General features: G+C 35.7%; 1 pseudogene; it reads right to left on the bottom strand.

Annotated features, from left to right (window-relative positions):
- Positions 1 to 1,811: 1,811 nt before the first annotated feature.
- LOC115977698 lies at positions 1,812 to 14,018 on the bottom strand (annotated as a pseudogene).
- Between the last annotated feature and the right edge of the window lie 13,618 nt (positions 14,019 to 27,636).

Genomic DNA, 27,636 nt, shown 5'->3' with positions numbered 1-27,636 from the left:
CATCAAGGTCCTTGGTCTCTTCAATTGTTGTCACTTTAGCACGAAAACTTTCCGGCAATGATCGAAGGATCTTCCTTACAATTTTAGAGTCTTCCGTTTCCTCTCCCAAATTGAACTTTCTTACAATCACCTCATTCAGCTTGCTATAGAAAGAGTTAAAGGACTCATCCTCACTCATTTTTAACTCCTCAAACCGAGTGGTTAGCATCTGCAGCTTGGTGTCTTTTACCTTCTTCGTGCCTTTGTAAATGGTCTCCAATATCTCCCATGCTTCTTTAGCTACGGTAATGTGAGAGATCCTGTGAAATTCATCTGGAGACACACCACAGAAAATAGCATTGAGTGCTTTACTGTTAGCATTAGATGCAGCAAGTGCTGCCTTATCCCATGTGGATTTGGCTTCCTCAGGCCTGGTCTAACCTATCTCAACAGCATCCTAAACAGATTCATCAATAGAACACAGAAAAGTTCTCATGCGAACCTTCCAAAAAGCATAATTACTACCATCAAAATATGGAGGTGCATTTAGGGATTGAGACCGATCCATCTCAAAAGGGGTCAAGGATCACACAATGGTAATGAAACCACTAGAGATGTACCCGCTTTGATACCAATTGAAAGTTCAAATATGTGTATAAACACCCTTGAACGTTTAGACCCCCAATTTACAAATTAACCAATTCAAGCATTATGTCAAACAACTAGTATGCGGAAAATGAACATAAGCTATAATATAGAATTGGATAAACTATCTAAACCAAATTAAAATCACAACCCACAGCAGATAATAAAAGGCAAAGATAAAAAGGAAGGAAGATGCAAACACAAAGACAACACGCGATGTGTTATCGAAGAGGAAACCGAAGCCCTCGGCGTAAAACCTCTCCGCCGCCCTCCAAGCGGTAAACAATCCACTAGAAAATGTAGTTGGGATACAAGGACAGCAATAGACCCTCCAAGCCTAATCTACCCAGTGCACCTAAGCCCTCCAAGCTTCTTGCTCCAACGAGGTTGCGCCGAACCTTTTTCTTTTCTAGCTTCCCGAATTCCGCTACTAGACCATAGCATCAACCAATGTAGATTGGTTCCTTGCTAACTGCTTCCTAGCAAACCAAACAACCCTCTCACAGTGATGAATATGGTGAGAACAAGGTTTTGGTAAAATGCCTCTCAAGAATTTGACAATGGAGAGGAAGAAAGTTGAGGAATTTGAAGAGACTCTAATGTATAGATTGTTGGTGAATCAATCTTGTTTTTCTTTAGGGTTTCTCTCTCAAAATTCTCTCTGGAAGCTCTCATACATTTGTGGGTATAAGGGGTATTTATACTGGAGTGAGAGAGGAATGTGAAACATCAGGTTTTACAAAACAGGGGTGGCTCGCGGCTTGGCCTCGCGACTTGACTAAGTCGCGAGATCCAGTCGCGAGATAACCGTATGCCCAGTTGTCCTGTAGTGCTCCAGTTAGCTTGACTGTTCACCTTTTGGCACGCTTGGCACGTGTGCTGTGTTTGGCGGCTTGAAGCCGCGAGCTACCCGCGAGAGCAAGCCGCGAGTCTCTGTTTTCTTGCACACTCTTGAGCAATCAACACTCTATCTCACTCACTACCCTTACATCAAACCCACCTAAATACAGGGTTACTAAATGCTGAAATACAAGCAAATTTGGCATGGAATAAAGCCAATAAAATGGTTGATGAAATTCAACCTTACAGTATTTTTTTTTGATAAATATTCATTTTTATTGAGCTAAAATTAAAAAAAGTGTCACTCACATATACTTGATGTATACAACTAGAGACCAATAAAATCATAAACCCCTAACATAGTGAAAATTGTCATACAATTGACATCCAATTCAACAAAAGGATTAGGTACCCTAACAATGGGACAATTTTGTGCAAAAGTCTTGATCTGATTCTTCCATTACTAAATGTAGCCGGATTATTATAAGCTCCTGATGCTTATTTTCTTTCACTAAAAAAGTTTTGCAAAAGGATTTTCCACTGACCATTGTGCCTTTAACTTGAGTGCTAACATGGGCCTTTTCTCCTTCACCCATAGGCTTAGATAGTCCAAAATCAGAAACTTTTGCATGTAAGTGTTCATCCAGGAGAATGTTGGGTGACTTAATGTCCCTGTGTATAATAGGAGGGTTAGCAAGTTCATGAAGATAGGCCAGGCCTCTAGCTGCACCAAGTGCTATTTTTAGTCTCCTCATCCAATCCAACCTGAATCCTGACTTCCCTGCATAAAGAATAGCTATCTCATTAAATGTTAATGAAAAATTGTCAGCATTATCTACATGATAATTTACATTTCCTGGAAAGAAGCTATTAGAGTTATGACATATTATGTTTTCCTCTAATATTGTCTCGGAGGAAGGCACACTGTTGTAGTATAAAAAAACTTACTGAAAGCCATTTTAATAGTGGTTGAAGTACCTGAAAGGTTATACTTTAGAGATCCATTTGGAACATACTCATATACAAGCATTTGTTCTCCTTGATCATAACAAAAACCAACAGGGCTGACAAGATTCTTATGATGAACCCTTGACAGAAGTTCAATCTCGGTTTTGAACTCAAGGCCACCCTGCATTGATTCTTTCTGAGCTCGTTTGATGGCAATCAATTGACTAGTGGGAAGAGTCCCCAGATAAACCTGTAGTAATGTTGATAGATTAGACATTTGGTAACACAATTTACCGATAGGAACAGTTCAGAACTACATTGAGAAACTTAAGGAGTTGTCATTAAGCCAAATATATATATATATATATATATGGGGGTAAAAAGGAAAAGATTTTGTAAAGGAAATTAAACATTTGAAGTGGCAGAAGAACTGAACAAATTGCATTAAGTGAAAAATATTTCTTGTTATAAAATTTAAAAAATCTTCTTATATATTTTTGGAACTTTCATGATCAACCAATATTCTAGAGAGAGTATTCATATTTAAACCTTTCCATAACCCCTAGATCCAATAGAATTTTCTTCAGAAAACTTATTGGTGTACTTCTTAAGCTCTTCAAAAGAGAAACATCTTGCTCCTTTCAACTGAGGAATGCCACCACTGCCATTATTTGGATCCCAGCAAGCTGTATTTGTATGGTGTGAAAGTGATTATATCCATTACAATTTTGTATTAATAGCTCTTAAGTACAAAATTTATGTCATAGTTATCTTACCAAAAGGGTGTAATTGATGAGAAGCTCTTTCTGCTCTTCTTTTTTGGTGGAATGCATAAAACCCTGCTAAGAGTAATAGAAGCAGCAAGACAGTGCCACCAATTGCTGCTCCAATAATAATGCCTATGCTTGACTGCTTTTTTGATTCTGTGTATTCCTCTAAATGATGCACATGTGCAAGAGAGAGAGAGAGAGAGAGAGAGAGAGAGAGAGAGGTCATATTAAGATCAAGCTAACATTTTATCAATTTCTTTTTTAAGAGATGCATCACAATAAGAAAAGGCAAGTATTGCAAGTATTACTTTTTAATATAGGATGCAAATTTGAAGTTACCTGAAAATGGTCCGTATGGCATAGCCTTAAAATAGAAGGGTCCAAATTTATCTGGAGGCTTAAATGTCTGGTTGCTAAGCACAAACCCAATGTTAGAAATTCCTGTTTGATTGAAATGATCTTGACCAGATGGGAAGACTTGTATGCTCTTTTCAAGGTTCTCAGATGAGTCTTTGAAGAGGTTGCTTATGGAAACTGAATCCACAGGCAGTTTGTGGGATTGTGCAAATTTCATTAGAGACCCCTGAATATCTATGTAGTAACTTGGGTTTCCCAAATCTGAGAAGGATGGTGCTCGAAAAAATAGAGTTCCCTTGTATGGATATGCACATTTACAATTGGGGTTGGAATCCTGACCCAAATTGCAGTTTATATAGGCTGACAGTTATTTGGTGGAGTTGAGAATGTACTAGTGTTTTTTGATTGGGGAACCATGCAGTAACTCTCGACACTATTCTTACAAAATGGGTTATCCACAAGTCTGTATAAAAATTATCGATAATTAGTCCAATGATGTGAGGAACTGCTAAAAAAAACCTGAAGATAGTGTACATATCTTGGATATTTGACTCCAACAAACCAAGAGTCTTATGTTGTAATTGAATTGCCCAATTCTCTTCATGAAGGAGAACCTAGGTTTGGAACCTCTACCCCCCCCCCCCCAACCCAAAATGACAACCAAAAAAAAAAAAAAATCCAACAAGAAAAAAAAAAAAAAAAGTCATTCTTTTAACAGTGCAATTAAAATGAAACAACCAAAAAACCAAAATAACTAACTATAGCTTACATCAATTTCTTGTCGTATCCTTTAGCTCTTATTGTGAAGCTTTCAATTGAATTGTTTTGCAGATTGATAAGTTGCAATTGGTTGCTATAGGTGGTGCCAACATCTAAGGTGCCATTGAGCTGGTTGTTCCGTAATACCCTATCCCCAAATGTTAAAACAGTCAAGTCATTGTGTGTAAAAATAGACTTCATTGTTTTCAAATCTAACAAAATTACATGCTTTTTCATTTGGATTTTCTCAACATCCACCATGTTGAAAATGGTGCTACTTGAAATCAAATTGATACTCACAAAGTTTGTAAATGGGTAAGGCTAAATAAGTTAACAGGAACTTCTCCTTGACAATTTGTGTTTTCCATCGTGACAATTTGTGTTTTCCATCGTTCTGTGAATAGAAGATTTAAAAGTTGAATATTGATACCAAATACTTTAAACCTTTTTCCATGCATGAAAATTTTCTTGAATACATTCACACACACAGACAAAAACACATAGAAGCACCACTAGTTTCACAAGCAAGGGCATACCTTCTATTTGGCCATTCCTATGCCAGAAGATGATGCTTAAGGTTGACAATGAAAACTTCTAAATATACCTTAGTAGATTTTAGCCCAAGAAGGAACATGGTCTATCTTGCTAACAACATTAACTTAAAAGACAAGACCAGATTAGGGACCCATTTAGTGCCCGTAAAGGGGGTGGATTATGAAGGACCAAAGGAAGAAGCGATCTTGGAGTCACACATCTCCTAGAGAAGCACATGGGGATGTGCTTATAAGGGGTAATCTCCCTTTCATGTGTAAAGGTCTTGTCTCCTACTGTTGTGTGCTTTGGGAGGGGGGAAAACAAAACTGTGAGGGTTTGAGAACCGCAAAAAATGTCTACACAGTTGGAGTGGGGTCATTACACTTGCTCTTTTTTTTTTTCTTTTTGATAGGTGACCCACTTGGTCAAAATTACAAAGAGATGCAACATGGCAATCTAAACAACACTAGAAAGATGTGAATGATTTTTTTTTTTTTTAACTTAATTATTTATTTAAGGGGAGGATAGTGAGCATATGTTCATATTACCAAACATATGCTATTTATGGTGAATATTTTAATAGAAATCCAGCTATATATATCTATTCAAGGATTTATTGGCTGGTATGACTCTAGAGGTTGTGGAGCAGTGTTTATAGTTAAATGGATGAAGTGAAAGCCAGTAGCATTTTCTGGAATGTTTTATTATCAACACATAATATGTAATACCCGGGATTATGTGGATTAGATTGGTTTAGTATGTCTTGCGAGGGTGTTTGTTGAGTCCCACATTAGGTGTTTACTAGGTCAAATTGGGCTATATAAACTGTTGAATATTGCCTCAAATTCCTAATTAGTTTTGATTTGAGTTTCCTTGGTGTAGAAGGAAAGGTTCTTCCTTGGTGTGGAAGACAAGGATTCTCCTTGTCGTAGAAGTATTCCTTATTGAAGAAGTAATGGGTATTACTTGTCCATTAAGGAACAAAATTGAAGCTTTATAAATAGGCATTGTAGTAAAGGGTTAGGTGACTTTTGCCCAAGGTTCTTCCATGTGGGGAGAGGTGAAAAACTCCTAGAAGAACATGTTGGGTTCATAATTAAGCATTGTAATCCATATCGTTGATAGTGGATATCTTTGTTGGTGTTGCCATTGGGTGTAGAACCAAATTAAATATTGGTGTCTCTTGTGAATGTTTTATTTTCTTGTTCATGTGAATGTGCTTCTGCTAGTCCCAAATCACAATAATTAATGTTAGAGCTTCCGTAGTTGCACAATATAAACAACTAAGAGGAGCCTCAATTGTGATAAACTAGTCCTTTTAGGGTATAGCATAGATGTGAATAGTGCTTCCTTTGGGTACTTACATAATTAAGTCAAAAAATACTCCATGCATTGTGTCAATGAAAATAGTAGTGGGTATTGTTGAGAAGGCATCGAATGAGATATGATATAACAAATATCTACAGATCTGCCTAAAACTAGAAATAACTGCAGGCTGCAGATGAGGACTAAGTAGACGAAGTTGTGTGAGTTCATTCAGATTTGCAGAAAATACCAAAAACTGCATATTAGAAGCCAATCACTCTTAATGAGCTACAGCATAGCAAGGTCAAAATTGTGAGACAAGACTAAATAAGCTATCAATGTGTTGATGACAGAGAAAGGGGGCAGGGATATGAAGAAGGGAAAATGGAACTTACATTGTCGTCAAATACTTTAAGGATGAAATCCATGGAGGAAAGTCAGACTCATCGAAACTATTGTTGCTCATATCCCTGCAGAATACACTTACAATCTCAACAAAAAACATATTGATAGTAGTAATATTACATAAATTTATCCTAGAAAAATGAAGATGGCAAATAGTACCCACTTTGGAGTTAGAAAAAAGAAAAAAGGATAATTACATCAACAACGACAAAGGCCTTAGTCCCAAAAAATAGGATAATTAACTGATCATAAATTATAATGCTCTGACACTACTCACTTACCCCTGCAACACAAATGAAATTCATAGTCTTTTAGTTATATTATTGCAACTTACACATATTGGAGTGTGTTCATGCCAGTAAGGTTAGGTATAGGACCAGACAGCTTATTGTTGGACAAGTACCTGAACAAAGAGCATCAACAGCTCTACTTGTAAAGTGAAATTTCCCGCAAAAGATTATTTAAAATTAAAAAGAAAAAAAAATTCATTATAAGTGCTGTATTTGATATGTCTATCATCTTTACTTACAGCTTGCCAACATTTACAAGATTATTGAGGTTCGAAGGTACGGGGCCACTTAATGAATTCCTAATAAAGCGTCTGTAGCCAAAACAAGATACTCAGTACAATAACTTGAAAGAGGTTCACAGCTCACAACAATCTTAGACTGAATTCACTTTAGCATGTGAGCTAGATACTCACATCACCTCCAAAGGCGTCACAGATCCAAGGGTTTCAGGAATGTTGCCGGTGAGAACATTATTGCTAAGAAGCCTGTAGGGGGGCAGGGGTAGAAAATAACTACTAAATTGACAGTGTTTTGCAATACAATTGAGAATATCAAAGTGAACTTGTTAGCTTCTATATCGAAGACGTTTGAGTTCATATTTGGCATTAGAGGTGGAGACTCTGAAAATGAAAACAATGTTTTATGTGTAACCAAATAATAGTGGTTTGTGCAAAATAGAAAAGACAATCACATAGGAATACAAAGATTTACGTGGTTTGGTTTAGGCCTATGTCCATGGGCGGCATCTAAGAGAAAGTTTCACTAAGAAAATAGGGATACTACAAAGGTGCCACAAAAGCATGCTCACAAACCAAAACCTTAAATACACACAAATAACTCTCTATCTCAAACATCAAAGAATAGAGAAACACCTATTCTTCACATATAAAACATGAAAATGGATGTAAAAAAGTGGATGTGAAAAAACAAGTGTGAGAGTATTATTGACCTAGATTATCTATAACCCAAGTCAACTATGTGAAAGTCCGGTTAATACCTTTGAACATGAAGTACACAGAATTGAATTCAAGCCATACGTGCAAAAAACAAAAACATAACCAAAGAGAGGTCTGTTAGGCATATTTCAAATGTCATATATGAAGTCTCATAAAGCTTGCAACATAGCTGTACCGAGAAATTTTAGACAATGTCTCAGATTCAAGAAGCTTACAAATGTTTCAGAACCATATTTGAGCTGAAATGTTTAGATGGAATTTCGCCTGAGAACTTTCTCTTTTCGAGATGGCTGTAGAGGATGAAAGAATCTTAGATTGTGATTAATTGGAAAAAATGAACTATTTAGCTTGAAATTACATAGACTTGACATACAAGTGCTTTGCCTTAACTAGCATATCGAGACCAGGTGTATTCCCATCAGAGACTGGTATAGGTCCATCAAGCTGGTTTTCAGCTAGGTCTAGCCAATAAAGGTTGGAAAGACGACCAATAGAAGTAGGAATACGTCCACTGAAGCTGTTATTATTCAGAGATCTGCATTGATAGAGAATGAAAAGTTCCAGAAAATTCAGTGTACATTGGCTCAAAAATGAAACTGTAATAGATATAGCTTCATATGGGAGATTTACATGATGCAAAAATAGATCCTTCATCCAGAACATTGTGCAAAATGGATGATAACTTAAGAGACATAAGTAATCGCAGACATGCATTAAAAATTAAAACAATAGTAGAAAACCAAGTCAAAGCCTTACAGAGTAATTAGCTGTTGTAGATTTCCTATTGTGTCTGGAATAGAGCCAGAGAAACTGCAATCAATCAGGTTTCTAGTGTGCAAGCAAAAAGCAACCGGTTAACTCCAAGGATCTAAAACACAAGTTTTGTATGAGGTAATCCTCTAACAGCAATTGATATTTCCTTACAAGTTTATTAGGTGCATTAAATTCCCAATTGAACTTGGAAGTTGTCCTGTTATGTTCTTGTTGTAAGAGAGATCCCTGTATGAAAAAAAAAAAAAAAAAAAACTGATAATTAGGAATGAACTTGCGGATGACTAACCGAAGAAGCAACTAGTGAATACTGCATCATATAATGGAGTAATTGATTTCATCTATTTGTGAAATTTCGGGTCTGTTTGGGATCCGCAAATTTTGATAAAATTAAAAAGTTTTTGTTGAATATACTGTAGATAAAGGTGAAAGTTAGCTAAAATAGTACAGTGGAACCTATGAATAGTATCAAAAAATGTAGTGGGCCCATAAATAGTGGTAAAAATAAGTTGAATAGTAAAATAAGCCGGCTTTTTAATTTTTGCCAAACACACACTTCATCTATTTGTGAAATAAAACAAAATAGTTAATTTTTGCCAAACACACACTTTAATTGTTGATTCCTGGGATGCATGTCTCAAAGATAAAGGGCTCCTAAATAGATGGTAGCCCAAGTTTTTCCTCAACACAATAGTTAAAATGGATTACCATAAAAACATAAGCAGCCAAGTGCAAATAAAAGCAAATAAATGACCTACAAAGTCTGCAACTCAGACAACTGGCTGATCTCACTAGTTAGTGTCCCCATCAAATTCATGCTTGTCAATATTCTGGAATAAAGAACAGTTACATTAATATATAAATAAAAAGAATGGACAGAAATAAAAACCATAAAAAATCATTATAGGGTGAAATTACAAGGAGGTCACACGCGAATTGGTGCACCTAATCCCTTCCCAATTGTCACAAGGATTAGCACTACCCTTCCAATTTGGTGTGTTCTTCAACTCATCCTGGAGAGACAGTAGACCTTTAACTGCAGTAAATTATAAAACAGTATTAATAATTGAATCACCAAAAAGGGTGGTGGAATAGAAACAATATGAATAGTCAAATAAAACTATACAAGATTATATATACTTTTGAATGATAAGTTACACATGTAATTATGGGAGAAGGAAGTGTCATTTGAGGTGGAGATCATTAGCAAGCACTATATTTGAATATGTACTAAACTGAGAGGAGGATTAGGACTAGCTTTATTCCATTTTAGGCAAGCAATTTTCAGGACATGGTCACAAACTACTGTTATTCAGCAACCCAAAGAACAAAAATATAGCCCCATCCAAGTGATGATCCTCTTGTCAAGGTTGACTGAGTACTTTCCAATTCCAAGTGCTGCAAATTAACTCTAAAAGTACCTAAACCATTGTTGGGCTTTGTGGAGCCTAATTTTGTTTGATTCGATTTGACTACTCGACTTGACCTGAATAATGTTGCGTGCTTTTTAATGGGAGATTTTCTGAGGCTTAGTCTATGGAGTGGAGGCTTGGGCCAACAGGCCCAAGTCGGAGCGCTTGGAAATTTTTTTTGGCCCGTTTTGTGTAGAAAACGCAATTTTGTGATTAGGGTTTATTGTTGTCGTTCTTGAGAGATTGAAACACTGTAGCCGCACTTTGTATTTTTTCGTTGATAATAGTGAAATCCCTGCAACTCCATGGATGTAGACAAATTGCCGAATTACGTAAATATTGTCTTGTGCGTGTAATTGTTTTCTTTGGCGTGTGTTTTCTCTATTTTTGTTTCTCATAGGTTGGGAATTTCGGGTTTATTCCTTACAACCATTATATCATGGACTATGTAACTTGAATCAAACTATACAACACTATCAAATCCTAACTTATGAGTGCTACCAAATAAATGTGCACTGTGCCTGTAGAAAAGGGAGTGTGTCAGTCTATTGTCATATGCAGTTAATGGAACAAAGGGTAAATTCTCCAAGGCACTGATCCATAACCTTCACACTGGAGATCATTGATAATCACCTAACAAAAAAAGTAACCCTCCGTGTGCTGTGGAGGAATTGCATATCGCGCATGAACCACATGTTGTAAACATGTTAGCCCTTTATTGTGCTAAAATCAAGGGATCCTCATAGGTAAACTCTTGTTTGTGTATATATATACACACAGTTTGTATAGCACCTCTTATGTTCATATTGATTCTGATGCTCGTAGTAAACTTGATGCAAAGTCTAAAATATATTTTTTTATTGGCTATGGTGATGAGAAATTTGGCTATAGGTTTTGGGATGAACAAAACAAGAAAATCATCAGAAGTAGAAATGTGATATCTAATGAACAGGTTATGTACAAAAACAGGTCAACTATAATGTCAAATGTTACAGAGATAGATCAAAAGAAATCTGAGTTTGTTAACTTAAATGAATGGACTAAAAGTACCGTCCAGAAAAGGGGTGAAGAAGATAAGGAGAATGTAAATTCACAGGTAGATCAGAGTATACCTATAGTTGAAGTCCGTAGATCTTCCAGGAACATTAGATCTCCACAGCGTTATTCACCCGCTCTAAATTATCTCCTATTGACTAATGGTGGTGAGCCAGAGTGTTATGATGAAACCTTGCAAGATGAGAATTCAAGCAAGTGGGAGTTAGCCAAGAAAGATGAGATGGATTCCTTGTTGGGGAATCAGACATGGGAACTGACTGAATTGTCAGTAGGAAAGAAGGCTTTGTACAACAAGTGGGTATACAGAATAAAGAACGAGCATGATGGTAACAAATATTATAAGGCCAAATTAGTTGTTAAACGGTTCCAGCAAAAGGAGGGCATTGACTACATAGAGATATTTTCTCCAATTGTGAAGATGTCAACAATTAGACTAGTACTGGGAATGGTGGCAGCAAAAAACATACATCTTGAGCAGTTAGATGTGAAGACGGCATTCTTTTATGGTGACTTGGAGGAAGACCTTTACATGATTCAGCCAGAAGGGTTCATTGTTTAGGGACAAGAGAATCTAGTCTGCAAACTAAGAAAGAACGTGTATGGCCTAAAACAAGCTCCTAGACAGTGGTACAAGAAATTTGACAGTTTTATGCATATAATTGGGTTCAAAAGATGTGAAGCTGATCATTGTTACTATGTTAAGTCTTTTGACAATTCTTACATCATATTACTGTTGTATGTGGATGATATGCTTATTGCAGGGTCTAGCATTGAGGAGATTAATAATCTGAAGAAGCAATTGTCCAAACAGTTTGCAATGAAGGATTTGGGAGCTGCAAAGCAAATCCTTGGTATGAGAATCATTAGAGACAAGGCTAATGATACATTGAAGCTTTCACAGTCAAAGTATGTGAAGAAAGTTCTCAGTAAATTCAACATAAATGAAGCTAAACCAACGAGCACACCCTTGGATAGTCATTTCAAACTAAGTAAAGAACAGTCACCGAAGATAGAAGAAGAAAGGGACCATATGAGTAAGGTGCTCTATGCCTCAGCTATTGGAAGCTTGATGTATGCTATGGTGTGTACAAGGCCAGACATTGCACATGCAGTGGGAGTTGTGAGCAGATTCATAAGTAGGCCTGGAAAGCAGCATTGGGAGGAAATTAAGTGAATTCTGAGATATCTGAAGGGTTCATCAGATACATGTCTTTGCTTCACAGGTGCAAGTTTGAAACTACAGGGTTATGTAGATGCTGATTTTGCTAGTGATATTGATAGTAGAAAGAGTACTACTGGGTTTGTTTTTACTCTAGGTGGTACAACTATATCATGGGCTTCAAATTTACAAAAGATTGTTACTTTGTCTACTACAGAAGTTGAGTATGTTGCAGCAACTGAAGCTGGAAATGAGATGATTTGGCTACATGGTTTCTTAGATGAATTGGGTAAGAAGCAGGAGATGAGCATTCTACACAGTGACAGTCAGAGTGCAATCTTTCTTACCAAAAATTCGGCTTTTCATTCAAAGTCAAAACATATACAGACAAAATACCACTTTATCTGTTACCTTGTTGAAGATAAGCTGGTAACACTTGAGAAGATTTGTGGATCTAAGAACCCGACAGACATGTTGACTACAGGTGTCACTATTGAGAAGCTGAAGCTGTGTGCAGTTTCAGTTGGCCTTCTAGCTTGAGGACAGGAGGATGAGTTGCAGGAATGAGGGATTGTGTTTTGGAGGATAGCGGTTGATGTTGGTGATTGAACTAGTCTCCAAGTGGAAGATTTGTTGGGCTTTGTGGAGCCTAGTTTTGTTTGATCTAGTTTGATGACTCGACCCGACTTGAATAATGTTGCGTGGTTTTTAATGAGAGATTTTTTGAGGCTTAGTCCATGGAGCGGAGGCTTGGAAAATTTTTTTTGGCCCGTTTTGTGTAGAAAATGCAATTTTGTAATTAGGGTTTGTTGTTGTCGTTCTTAAGAAACTGAAACACTGTAGCCACATTTTGTATTTTTTTTTTCCTGATAATAGTGAAATCCCTGCCACGTAAATATTGTCTTGTGCGTGTGATTGTTTTCTTTGGTGTGTGTTTTCTCTATTTTTGTTTCTCATAGGTTGGGAATTTTGGGTTTATTCCTTACAACCATTATATCATGGACTATGTAACTTGAATCAAACTATACAACACTATCAAATCCTAACTTATGAGTGCTACCAGATAAATGTGCACTGTGCCTGTAGAAAAGGGAGTGTGTCAGTCTATTGTCATATGCAGTTAATGGAACAAAGGCTAAAAGGCTAAATTCTCCAAGGCACTGATCCATAACCTTCACACTGGAGATCATTGATAATCACCTAACAAAAAAAGTAACCCTCCGTGTGCTGTGGAGGAATTGCATATCGCGCATGAACCACATGTTGTAAACATGTTAGCCCTTTATTGTGCTAAAATCAAGGGATCCTCATAGGTAAACTCTTGTTTGTGTATATATATATACACACAGTTTGTATAGCACCTCATTGTACAGAAATTACAAAAGATAGACAGAGGCTGAGTACCAAGCCCTTGCCAGTACAATTTAGAACAATTTTGTTCTTTCTCCATCTGCTTACTACAACAAGGACAAATGAAAATTCATCCCAGGTGGGTCAAATTATTGTCCGAAGGTCACCAAACTGAATGTATTTTTTAGTTTTGTTGAGAATGATTAAATTATTAAGTAGAAGAAATTTCAAGAATCAAAAATCCAATTTATAGTCTTTGCTATATTTCTGTCTCAGCAATTCATTCACATATGATAACAAGGAAAAAATGATTAACAAAGAAAGAAAAAGGAGAAAGCAATTGAAGTGAACTTACAGTCGTCGTTTGAAGCGTCGTTGGCTGTGAGTGGTATAACCAAATATTGCATGAAAAGCAGCAGCAGCAGCAGAGTTCATGTTCTTCCACGTATTTGGCTTCAAAGTTCAAAGTCGCTGAATTGAATAAGGAATGATAATAAATTATGTAAATCCATTTGTGGTAAGATTGATAGTACTAAAATAAGTCAAAGTTGCAGAAGTAGTGATTACATTGTTACAACACATGAATTACGACACAACTATCAGTGTCCACCGAGTCACTGACTAACTAAAGTGCTAGTATTTTGTAAAAAAAAAAAGACACAAGTACTTGTATAAATCATAAATGATGTATAGAATTATATAGGGGACCTTCTTCTCAGAAATATCAAATTACGTGAATAGGAGGGAAGTTAAAAATGATAAATTTCCATTTCCACCTTTAGTCTCACTATGACAACAGAGGGATGACTGAAATAGAGGGTGTAAGAAGATTATGGAAACTGGTTAATTAGGTAGATTACTAGGAACATATAAAAGACAACATGGAAATGTGGAATAAAGCACAACACTAGATACAACAAACTGAGGGATATTATTAGATTTAACAACTTTTTTACATCAGACATAAGAAGCACTGAAATACATTTTACAATAAGAGCTTTCTTTTCTTTTCCTTCACTCACTCTTCTGCCTCTTCAGAATTACAAGAGTCCTATTTATAGACCTTAGAGCTTGTAGATAATGTACAATATTCATATCAGGATAAGTAGAGGCCGTCCTTATGGATATACAAGTGTCTAGATCATAGTGGTATGGCTGGATTTTTATCTTCCTTCGGATAAGCTTGCCATGGGATAAGAACAATAATAGAGATCTTGAGTGCTGGGCTAGCGAACAGGTGTCAAGTGAGGTAGGGGCATATCTACATTGGTGATCTTCTTCAAGCATCTTTCTGACAGGGGGGAATATGGTACTGTTGGGAGCTGTTGGGAGGCTTACGTCTGAAGACGTTTCTAGGACTTTTGACTGTCTTTTTTTTTTCTTTTTTTTTCTTTTTTTTCTTTTTTTGTTAAAGATATCTAGTCCCATCCATCTCTTCCTTGGAACCATTCTTCATCAACATCTTCATCAGGATCATGATTATGATATTACGGATCATCATATCCAATAAGAGGATTTGGCATTTCCCAATGATCTTCATGTGGCCATTGTTGCTTACAAACATCCAGGCCAGTTGGAATTATTTCAGGGAAAATACCCTTATTAAGGGATTCTGCCATGGTAAGAGCATGATAACAAGATACCCAAGAGACATCCAAATGTGTGTGGAGACTTCCATCTGAATTGGTGACCCAATACATCTCAGCAGGGTGGAAAATTCCTTGTGCTCGAATGTTATTTTTAGAATGAAGTTTGGCAACCAAACATGCTGAAGTGACTTTGTGGCCAAATTTGGGGTGTTCTGTTTTAGGATACTTTATCCATTCACCATCATGAGCATCATTTTTCAAAATTTCAGACCAGAATTTATGAAAATATTTATTTCCCTAAGGGAAAATATAGTTGTAAAACTCAGGTTCGAAATGAAGACACAAGTAGTATTCATTGAGTAAGTACCACATATAGAGGTAATGTGCAACCGTCCAATTGGTTATCCAAAATGCAAAAGGGCTTTTCCATGGTTGGTCTATATCAGGGAAAATGGCAAGGAAATAGCATTGGTGTTTTTTAAGGTAATCATGGAGGGTTTTAATAATTTTTTTTGTTCTGGCTTCAAGGGTCAAGGTTTTGATTTGGTCTTTTATTTCTGAGGGAAGGTTTTCTATCATATTAAGGATATCATCAGGGTCTGCAGAGGAAGGTCCTGAGGATGAGGATGGGTCTGTAATAGGATATACACATAAAGGTGGAGGGATAATTGTGGTATTAAGGGCTGGAGGTTTCCTAGAAAGGTAATCAGTAATAAGGTTATCCTTACCTTTAATGTGCTCGACTTGAAAAGACCATTGTGAAAACCAATTTGACCATCTGAGTAACTGAGGATGTGGGAGCATTTTCCTTTTGAACTGGAGCATTTTGGGAAAGGAAGACATGTCCATTTCTACTAAGAAATTATGTCCAAGAAGATGGAACTGGAATTTTTCAATTCCATGCTTGATTGCAAGAATTTCTTTGAAAGTAGAATGGTAATGAAGTTCTAAGGGCTTGAATGCACCACTTTTGTAGCCACAAATATTCCTTTTGCCATCAATTTCTTCAAAAAGAGCTACTGTCCAATACTCATCACTTGCATCTGTTTGCAAGATCCGTTTACCTGGTCCTAGAATCTGTAAGGGAGGAAGCTTTTCTGATAACTTTTTCAACTGTTGAACTGCCTCTGTGTGAGTAGAGTTCCATTCTAGGGGAGATTTCTTCAACAGTTGAGCCAAACAGTTCTTGTATCTGGAGACTTTTGGAATGAAGTCCAACATGTAATTTACAATTCCAAGGAACTGTTGTATTTGCTTAGTGTTTGTGAGCTTGTCTGGAAATTCACCTAAAGAGGATGCTATGTGAGGCTGTAGAGTATACTTTCCATCTGAAATATTTACTCCCAAAAAGTCTATAGAAGACTGTCCTATGACCATTTTCTTTTCTAAAAGCATTATTCCTTGGGATTTCACTAAATTATAGAATTCAATGAGCAACTTGGCATGGGATTCTTCATCTTTTGAGAACAAAAGGATATCATCCACATAGATTAATGCATTGGCTAAAAGTGGCTAGAACAACATTACCATTGCTTTCTGGAATTGGGATGGGGCATTTTTAAGACCAAAAGGCATGACAGTCCATTGGTAATGGTGGTCTGGGATGCAAAAAGTTGTATTGTATCTTTCTCCTGGATGGATGCCTAACTGTCAAAATCCTGCTTTAAGATCAAACTTTGAAAATACTTTTGCATTTGAGAGATGCTGGAAAAGGGCATTCTTGTTTGGCAAGAGAAATTTGTCATCTGCTAGAAAGTGATTAAGATCCTGGTAATTGATTACCAGTCTGAGTTTGCCTCGAACTTGCTCAGCATGCTTATTGACATAGAAAGCTTCACATGCCCAAGGAGAAGTTGTGGGTTCAATAAGGCCTTCAGCTAGGAGAGTGGATAGTTCCTGAGTGGCCAGGGCTAAATGTTCTGGATTCATCCCTCTGTGACTGGCTCTTGTGGGGTTGACATCTTCATTTTTCTTGAATGGAAGGTGTATGAAAAATTTTGGGTTTTTCCACAGAGGATTTGGATTTTTAAGGAGGAATTCAGAATGGCTGTTTGCACAACAGTCACTAATAATCTAGAGTTTTAAGGAGTCAAAGGGATCCACGGTGAACAGGTGGGGTACTTGGGTCCAAGTAAGAAGGTGTTGTTTGTGCATGAGCCCTTTTGAAGACCATCTAAGACTTGGTATTTGATGAAGGAGATCAAATCTGATGAGAAGGTCTCTTCCTGTAAGAGGGGATCCAAGGACTTAGTGTTTAATGGTTAAGGTTGGAAAAATTCTGATGAGGATAGGTTTACTCTTCAGGGTTATAAGGAATGTTTCTCCATTGGCTGTTCTAAACATCTAGTGAAGGGGTAGCTAGAATTCTTGAGGTAAAATTCTGGGGTGAAAGATTGTTGCTGCTGCTCCTGTATCAAATAAGGCTATCACCGGAATAGGTCTAGAGTATGTGTCAAGGAGAAGGTGCACTTGGGCTATAGGAGTTGGGTTGGTCAAGGGAGCTATTATTGGTTGGGATGTGAAGATGGTTTGGATTTCTGGGTCGAAACCATATTCACTGTCTGGTTCTGAGTCTTCTTCCGAGGTAGAATAAGCCACAACTGCCAAGGCTTGAGGGGAATATTCATTGTCTAAGGAAAAGAGTGACTCTATATCCGAGAAAGGAATATCTTCTGCATGGATTTGGGCTTGTTCAAGGAGTTTTGCTGCTTTCTCCTTTTTCGGGCAATTTTTAGCAAAATGGCCTGGTCTCCTGCATACAAAGCAAACTTTTGAAGTTTTGCTTTTAAACTGCTTCTTCCTAAGAAACTTCCATTTCTTTTTTCTGAAAGTGTTTTTCCTTTTTCCTGCATAATGTCTTTTCTTTCCAAAATATTTTTGAAATGATTTCTTTTTTTCTGTGGACAGGCACAATTTTTCTCATAGTACTTTATCTGCAAATCTTTTCTTCTGCAATTGTCTTTGAGTTTGCTATGGACCTTATCAATTTCGGAAAGAAATTTCCTCTGATTGCAGAGCTTTTCCAAGGCAATAAGCACATGTTGATAAATTTCTCCCAAGGAAGCTTGTTGTAGAGTTATTTTTTGGAGATTCATCATGTGAAGAGTTTCATCTCCCAATGGTTCTGGAAGGGAGCTAAGAAAAGTATGTTTGGCATTAACATCATCCATACCATTGAAAGAATAATATCTCCTTGACATTCTGTCAAAATGCTTTTCCAAATCTTTTCTTTCAAATGAGCAGCATTTCATCAAAAGGAATTCTTCTCGTGCTACCTCCGTGTAATGAGTTATGGAGCCAAGAAATTCATTATGGACAATTGTGAAGAAATCTTCCAATGTGTTGCACTGGGCTGCTTGTCTTTGTCTGTATTCTCCTAGATTGATCCACCACTCTCTTAGCCTTCCTGTAATTCTTGCCACAAATTTAGCAATTATCTGGGGCACAGTGGCATTCGGGGCCTGCAGTTCAGCAATACACCAGGAATACATGCTAAAGATCTCATCATGCCATCTAGAAGGAGGACCATTATCGAGGGTAAACAAATGTTTTGAATCTGTAGTTGGTGAATAAGCCAACCTTGTTTGATATTCTGGGATAAATGGTGGTGGGGGAAAGATTGGTGGCGGTGGGGGTGGGCAAAGAACATCATCTTCCTCTTCCTCTTTTGGTTCATTATTTGTCATGAACACCTCTTCTAGGCCAAGATCAGACAGATCTAGGTCAGAATCCTCAATTACTAGGAGCACAAAAGACTCTCTAGAGTCGTTATGGGTGAGGGTTTTAAGGAATGACGAAATTGGATTTGGAGGGTCAGGATCCACAGTCAACATGTTCATATCTGGAGGTCTTGAGGAAGCACCAATAATTGGGTCTGGAAGTTGGTATTCTGGTTCTTTGTCCTTTTTCATGGAAGGAGAGTCATTTTGGGGTTTAACTTGTGATTCTGGTTGAGGTGGAAAAGGATTTATAATGCTAGGGAGAATTCCACTTGGCTTAAAGGGATTATGATTAGGATGTGTCATGACTAATGGTTGTAGGTTTTGAGAAGTTGGTGAAAACAGTGAGGTCAAGGGCATGGCAAGGTCTTTATATAATAATTGCCGAGGCTGGTAGGGCATCTGGACATGCATTGGAAGAGCCTGAGTAGCTTCTTTCTGTGATCCTTCCATAGATTGGAGTTGTAACAGCAACTGTTTTTTCTCTTTTTCTTTTTTTCCAATAAGAGGAAAGGAGACGGTCAAGTCCTTGATTGTAGAAGCAATAATTGCCAACTCTTGTTCAACTGCCTTGATTTTCTTCTTCAAATCTTCAATAAGAGAATTGGAAGATGAAAAGGTATGATTGATTGCTTCAGCCATCCTTTGCTGGTTATCCAGGATTTTTGAAAGGACTTTATTTTGTGCTACAACATTTTCTGCTTGCCAGTTTAACGTTGCTTCTGCTGAAAAGGCCTGTTTCTTGGTTCCATCAGAATTAGTTCCAACAGGATTCTTTATTTTTCAGACGTGTTTGGTATTGGTTTGAGGGTGGTCAAAATTTTCTAATGGAGGAAAACTTTGGGAATAGGAAGGAGAGGCTTGGTCAAACATGTAGCAGGGGGAAAATTCTGATATCTGTGTTGATTTAGTGGGAAGAGGTTGACATTTTAAAGTTTGGGGAAGGACTTTCTAGTAGTATGGGATTAATGGAGGTTTCTGGTTTTGGTTATGATTTTCTTTGGATGAAGAGGGAGAGATTTGTTTCTTGGTTCTAGGATAAAGGACATAATAATCAAACTTTCCAGAGGGCTCTCCTAGAAGGTCAATTTCTGGATCTCCTGCTTCATATCTTTCTTTGAGCTTTTGCTAGGATGATTTTTTCTTTCTCTTGGAATAATCTTCTTCAAAGCTTTCTTCTTCCTGGCAGTCAATACAATCACAAACGTCCCACCATATGTGACCAGAGGGTGATTTTCCTTCATAACAAGGCTTTCCATCTTCTCGAAATGCTTTAATTTGAAGTCCTTCTTCACCGACATAGGATATCGGTTGGAGCATAGCAATTTGAGTTAGGAAAACTGTGACATCCTTCTTCTCTGATGGTGCCATCAAGAATTTTGTTTCTACTTCACCATTTGCTTTTCTGATAAAGAGAGGATCTTTAGACTGGATTGGTTTAGTTGCTTGATGAAGCATCTCATATTTCGTGATCCATGATTCTGGGAAAAGAGACATCATCTGATCTTTGTTGAGTTGCCTTGGGACAAAGGTACACATGGGTGTCATTCCCAGATCAACTTGAATCAGCAATGCCTCATTGGATTGGGCTATGTCTGGAACCGCCATGTCAAAAGCATGATTCTAAAGTCTATAAGCTAGCTGATAGTGAAGTGTGACAGCAAATGTATCCTGCACCTGAGAAGCTCCTGTAATTTGGACTTGTACTTTGAGAGCATCACAAAGATGGGGGTCCTTCAGGGACATGTTAAAGTTAGGAAAAAGGGTAACAAAAATTGTTCCCGCATTTAAGGTGGTTTGGACCGTCCCTATGACAGCATTTTGATATTCCAAAAATCTGGAATCAAGGAGTGAAATTCTAGAGACTACAGGGAGTCCCTTTCTTCCATGGAAAGTTAATGCCAACCTTACTGCTCCAAAGTGGAGGTGTGTATATCCCTATTTCTGCCATGGAATTATAAACTCTCTAGGAAGTGCAAGAGTAATGAAATTTTCTGTTTCACTGGCTGGAATATTATACTGGTCAAACTTAGAAGCTTGGGCATATTCTTTAACAGTGGAAGACTGAGAAGGACCTAACAATTTTTTTATGGATTTTTTGAAGGAGGCTTGAGGTTTATCAAACACAGTATAAGGATTTACAATAGGAAAGTCAGTAATAGGGATCTTACTATCCTCAGGTACATGAGAAATTTCATACAAATAGTCTAACCTATTAGCAGTAGACTTACGAAGAGAAAGGTCAAAAGTAGGTTTAGTGGTATCAATTACTTCCAAAGATGAACTTGCCATGATAGTTTCCTATAAAAAGAACTATTTACCAAAGACCTATCAGGACTAAAACACCTACTCCAGGCTTAAACGTCCCCAAAGAGACTATGGCAAATAGGATTCTCTAAAGACTTTTTAAAACAAACTCCTCAGTGTTCTACTTTGATTATCAAATCCAGTGTTCTGATGTGATTAAAACAGAGGATCCACGTAATGTGGCAACTGCAAATCATAGAGCATAATAATCAGGACAATAATCAAAGTATACTAATCAAAGGAGGGGAAAACCAATGACATGGCTCTGATACCAACTATGACAACAGAGGGATGACTGAAATAGAGGGTGTAAGAAGATTATGGAAACTGGTTAATTAGGTAGATTACTAGGAACATATAAAAGACAACATGGAAATGTGGAATAGAGCACAACACTAGATACAACAAACTGAGGGATATTATTAGATTCAACAACTTTTTTACATCAAACATAAGAAGCACTGAAATACATTTTACAACAAGAGCTTTCTTTTCTTTTCCTTCACTCACTCCGTAACAAGAGGAGAGACTAAAGGTGGAAATGGAATTTTATCATTTTTAACTTCCCTCCTATTCACGTAATTTGATATTTCTGAAAGAAGGTCCCCTATAGCAGTCTATATATCCCACCAGCTGTGAGTGTGAGGAAATGTACACCCGTAACAGGGTGTATTTTTCCTGCCTCTTGTCTTGTGTGTCTGGCAGGCTGGCTTGGTTCTCTTAGTCTTTAGCTGTTCAGTTTCCAATTAATTGGAAACTGATGCGCGCCGTCTTCTACTTCTTTAAAATGAGTCCACTATGACTGCCCTTCTGTTATCGAATATTCAACTCTGAATTAATCAATGATTTTTATTGCTCCATGCTCTGTCAATTGTAACTGTCTGGGACCTTGTGTCTCCATCCAAAACCAAACTTTTTAAAGTCGTCTCACGCCCAAACCAAAAAGTTTTATAAAAGGCATAGGATTTTTTGTCTTTAAACTTTGATTTCTAATATCTTTTAGTGTTGTATTATTGAACTTATGTTTTTTTTTCTTTTTTTTAATGTTTTAAGATTTGAAGTGTTTATGATTTTTAATTCTTGTATTGTTATGCTTTGAGAAATTTTTGTAATGTTAGAACTTGATTTTTCATGTTTTATGAGTAATAATTTAATGTATATATTTTAAATCAAATTTCAATAAATTATATAAATAATTAAATATATTTTTTGAATGGATGTATAATAGGTTGTGCCTTTTCAATGGATTTTCATAACTAATAAATTAATTATAAAAATAATTAATTAGTGAAAGCATCAGGAATACCTTTACCAGAAAGAAGAGCTTGTTGACAGGATTCATCTCCATCTTTATGCTCATGTCCTTGTTTAAGATTATTGTTATCACTTTTAATATCTTTAAAGTCAAGTTTTAGTTCTGATTTCTCTTCCCTTAGAACTAGCCTTCTTAGAGAGAGAACCCACCCTATTACTACTACTACTACCTTGTTCACTCTTGTTCACTACAAACTTTGTAATCCTACAAACCTTGTAACTAGGACTAGTTCAAGCTTTGTAATTGTTAACCTGTAACTGTTGAGATCTTGTATGTATATATATATATATATATATATATTATTTGAATGTATAATTTCCCATAACTAATAAAATAAAATAAAACTCCAAATAAATTTCTGCTTTAACTTTTAAAGACTCATACTTAAACTTTTACTTTAATTGGGTTTCACACATGGACTCTTTGAAATAATTCTTGTATTGGTGAATTTGCATTATAATAGCAAATCACTCTTCCATGGATGCATTAGGCAAGGGGAGGGATAGGGTTTTGAGTTTTAACACAAAAACACACCACAAACTCCACTAAAAATCTATGGTAACTTTTGGGAGAGCAATGCAAGTTATATTATATAAAACAAATTCTTTTAAGCAATATGGAATAATTACCTCTTTCCAATATATATATATATATATATTTGAGAAACAAACATGCACATACAAGGAGAGAGAATGAAGTTTTAACACAAAGGCACACCATAAAATCCATTCCAAAACCATGGAAACTTTTAAATGAGAATAGGATAAGTTATACAACATACTACACACTTTGTTTAACAATGTGTTTCAAGTGAGTTCTTGGTTAGAAGTGTTTAAGGTTTGATATTCGAAACCCGGAGGGTTTCAGTTATGGCAGGGGTTGCACGAGAATTTGGATGGAAATGATTAAATGTTACAGGGAGTCAACTCACAACTTCTATAAGAATTGAGATAAGAGAAAGAATCGGAAATACCTTGGAGAGAATTAGAAGAAGGTAAAAAGGAAACATTGCATCCATTCCATTATTCATCATATGACTATTATAAGGTTACGCAATCTATACACTTCCATGCCTCATTCTCATTGGCTTACATGACTCATTCCTATTTGGTCATGCCAAAGTAACCGATTAGAAATGTGCTTGAATGAATTTCCACATTTGCAATGTCTTAGACAAGTGTTAATTGTGACGTAATGAAGCTTATGGGAAAAAATTGGCCTTTGCCCTTTTTAAAAAGACAATCTAGCATTTTGCCCTCTTTCCCAAAATAATTAGGGAAATGCCCCTCTTTTAAAACTCGATTTTCTCAAAATCGAGTTAAACCCTATAGTGGCGTTTTTAAGGAGCCTATAGTGACGTTTTAAGGACCTATAGTAGCGTTTTGTAACTCGAGCTCTATGAAGTCGAGTTACATGCAAAAAAAAAAAAAAAAAAAAATTGCATGTAACTCGACTTCATGGAGCTCGAGTTACAAAATGCTACTATAGGTCCTTAAAACGTCACTATAAGCTCCTTAAAACGCCACTATAGGGCTCTGAAATTTTTTTTTTTTTAACTTGAATTTGAGAAAATCGAGTTTCAAAAAAGAGGCATTTCCCCAATTAGTTTGAGAAAGGGGACAAAATGCTGGATTTTTTTTTTTTTTTTTTTTGAAAGGGGCATTTGCCCATTTTCTCCAAAGCTTATGGCAGGCTGATTATTAGAGGCTTTCCTCGCTGTGTGAGGCATCAGTTGGCATGAGGTATGACTTCAAAATATCAATCGACATTTCCAAAACAAGAGTAATGTATAAGGGTGGTGGACATTTCTGTTAGCAGATCATGTTCATATTGTGTTGAGATAAGAGTATTAGAAAACATAGCTCAACTTTAACCCAATCCATTTAACAATTGTATCAAATCCCCTCAATCATAACACAACGTTTTTATTAAGTAGGTTGAAATGATGTAACCTATTTAAACCTATTGAATAGACAATCTAAGAGAAAGAAAACGAAAAGAGTTTTTTTTTTTTTTTTTGGTAAAAAGGTTAGGGGCTTTTGAGCTATAATGAAGAATTTATCAATATGACCATTAATTTTTTTTTTAAATTTCTCCATTATATTTAAAATTCAAATTAATGTTAGATAAAAATGACATTTATTTATATCAATAGGGTCATTTTGGATTGATTGCAGGTTAAATAAGTCAACATGAAATTGACCCATTTATTAACTATGTTGAAACATGTCATATTTTGACATGAACCCATTTACACTAAACACTAACTTGCAAAAAACCATGTAGTATTCACAAGCTGTCATACATTGCCACTCTTGAGTAGTGATTGAGCGTATGTCATGCTAGTGGGTTGCCCACTTCCCATATAGTGGGGTTGTGTATTAATTTTCAAGTGGGTTTGCGCAGGTTCAACTATTAAAGCAAACTAGTCGCAAGCTCCGCGTGTTGCACGTGATAATATTTTTAGGGTGATTTCATTAAATTTATTTATTATTTCATTTTGGACTAATTTATTAAATCGTAATGTAAGTTATAATCATATTTTCATTTATTATAGGGACAATCACAAATGTAATATATATATATATATATATTTATATATAGTGGGTCTAGTTAGCTCAACTGGTAAAGTCACCAAAAACTAATTGGTGTCTTAGTATGATGATAAAAAGCTATCACTAAAAGCGGACGCCATAAGTTGAAACTGACAAAAACACAAAATATGACATATTATAATATGATTTTTCCCCAATTTAGATCAATAACAAACACCATTCATTAAAAATATTTAGTTTTGTAAATAAAATGATAAATAAAAATAAAAATAAAAAATAAAAAACTTGCATCAAGTAACACATATGAATTAGTTAATAATAGGACAATAAGGGAATGAACCTTTAGTAGGAGATTCTCCTATGGGCAATTACCAAGTAGTATCTTTTCTACTACCAATGATTAAGAAAGACCTGTGATTGGGCTATAAATGAATCAAGTCGATTATGAACAACTCGGGCTTGGCTCAATAAAAAGTTTGTTCATGTTTGTTTGTTTATAAATAAGCCAAGCTTAAGCCTTAAGCTCGTTTAATAAACAAGCCCAAGCCTAAGCAAAAAAATTTGTTCACGAACAAGCTCGTGAGCTATTAGGCTTGATACACAACAATTCAAGCATAGACTCATTTATAAGTTTATATGTGTTAGCTAAATATACTCATTACACATATCTTAATAATGACATGGCCAACATGAGACCACTACTTATATTACCTTAATTTTTTCCTTCCTTTTACACTGATCAAGAACCACTTTAGACTATAATTATATTTAAATTTAAATAAATAATTAAGTAAGCCACATATGATCATTCTCTATCAATCATCTAAAGTAAAATTATGAAATATGTTAGTATTTTCTCATTCATAATAGTTATAAACAGGTATTTTTCTAGTAATTTACCATCTAACGTGAATGTAAAAATTGTATTTTGAGCAACTACTAAAGCTGTAGACAAGGAATGATAAATAAATGAATTTAATTATGTAAATTATTAATTTGAATTATAGCTAATCATAAGTAAGATTAGATACATGATAAAATAAGTATAATATTTTCTTTTTCTTTTTTCTTAATTTTAGAGATTTAAGCATTTAATAATGCAATTTTTTTAGATTTCAAGCTCAAAAACTTGACCTAAACTCGAGTTTGAGCTTGATATTAAGCTTGAGTTTGGCTTGACTAATTAATCAAGCCAAGCCAAGTTTTTTGGCTTTCTCACGAGCTCAAGCTCAAACACTATTTTTAGGCTTGTCACAAGCTCAAGCCAAGCTCGAGCTTTTGATTTTTCTTGACGAGCTAAGCTTGAACATGCACTACTCGACAAAGTTTGGCTCGTTTCCAGCCTTACCTGTGAATATCTTTTTATAGAAAATTTTCAAAAAGTAGAATTCTAAAAAACAAATATTCATAAATCTAAGGTAGAGATACAGGGAAAATTATTATTAAAAAAAAAAAATCCAACAAAAAATGAAAGCCAAAATGAGAGAGAGAGAGAGAGAGAGAGAAATAACCTTTTTTGTAAGGGAAAGATATGCATAGAATGGAAAAAAGTGACAAATTTATAGTAAGATGATGAGAATAGGAAGAACTAAAAAAAAAAAAGATGAAGGGGCAAAATAATATGTAAAGTTAAAACTGCCCAAGATGAATATATATAAACAATACTTTTCCATTGATTTATTATTTAGTTATAACATCAAAATTAAAGTAGATGAATATGTAAAGTTAAAACCGCTTAAGATGAATTTGTAAAGCCAATATATATATATATATACACATATATTTAATATTGTAAAAAAATTAAAGGTAAAAAATAAATATGAAAAAAAACTAATTATGTGGCCAATGACGTAGCGATAAGGTGACACAACAAGAGCGTAGTAATACTACGCTCCTACTTTTAGATATATATAGATTCAGGTGAAGGGTAGGTTAAGTCTTTTTTAAACAACCATAACCCGACCCAACCCACACTAGATATATTATCATCTCTTTTTATAAACATACATAACATTAGAGATATGGTACTTAGTTTTTTTTTTTTTTTTTTTTTAATAGAAAAAATTTAGAAAGTTCTCATAGTTAAAGAATTGTGTACTCTGATATATGGAAACGTGAATCAATTCTTATAAATAAAAAAATTGTAATAATTTATAGGATTAATTTAGAGGAAATATAACTTTTTTTACTATACACAACACACTCACTTAAACAATATGAGACAATTACCCTTGTTTTTTTTTTTTTTTTTGAGAAACAAACACACATACACACACAAGAAAAAGGGAAAGGGGAAATATAACTTCTTAAATTCCTCTGTAAATGGTATAATATTTTTTTTAATGTTTAGTATACTACATATAACAAACACTACCTCACGCAATTTGTCAAGTTGAAACCGCCAAAATTTTCAACTGACCAACCGTTTTTGGAGGTTGGTGGGTTGTTGGCAGTTTGGAAAATTTCCAACCTGTCATCGTATATTGGTTGAAATTTTTCTACCATATAGTACCACCCAAATCCTTTACAAAGATCCTCAAAGAGGATAGAGATGTTTGAAACTTCATGCTGCGATTAAGAACTTAGAATTCGGAGGAAATGTTAAAAATATTTCA

This window comes from Quercus lobata, chromosome 2 (assembly GCF_001633185.2).
Source record: "Quercus lobata isolate SW786 chromosome 2, ValleyOak3.0 Primary Assembly, whole genome shotgun sequence".
Lineage (NCBI taxonomy): Eukaryota > Viridiplantae > Streptophyta > Magnoliopsida > Fagales > Fagaceae > Quercus > Quercus lobata.
This window is presented reverse-complemented; position numbering and strand designations above follow the sequence as displayed.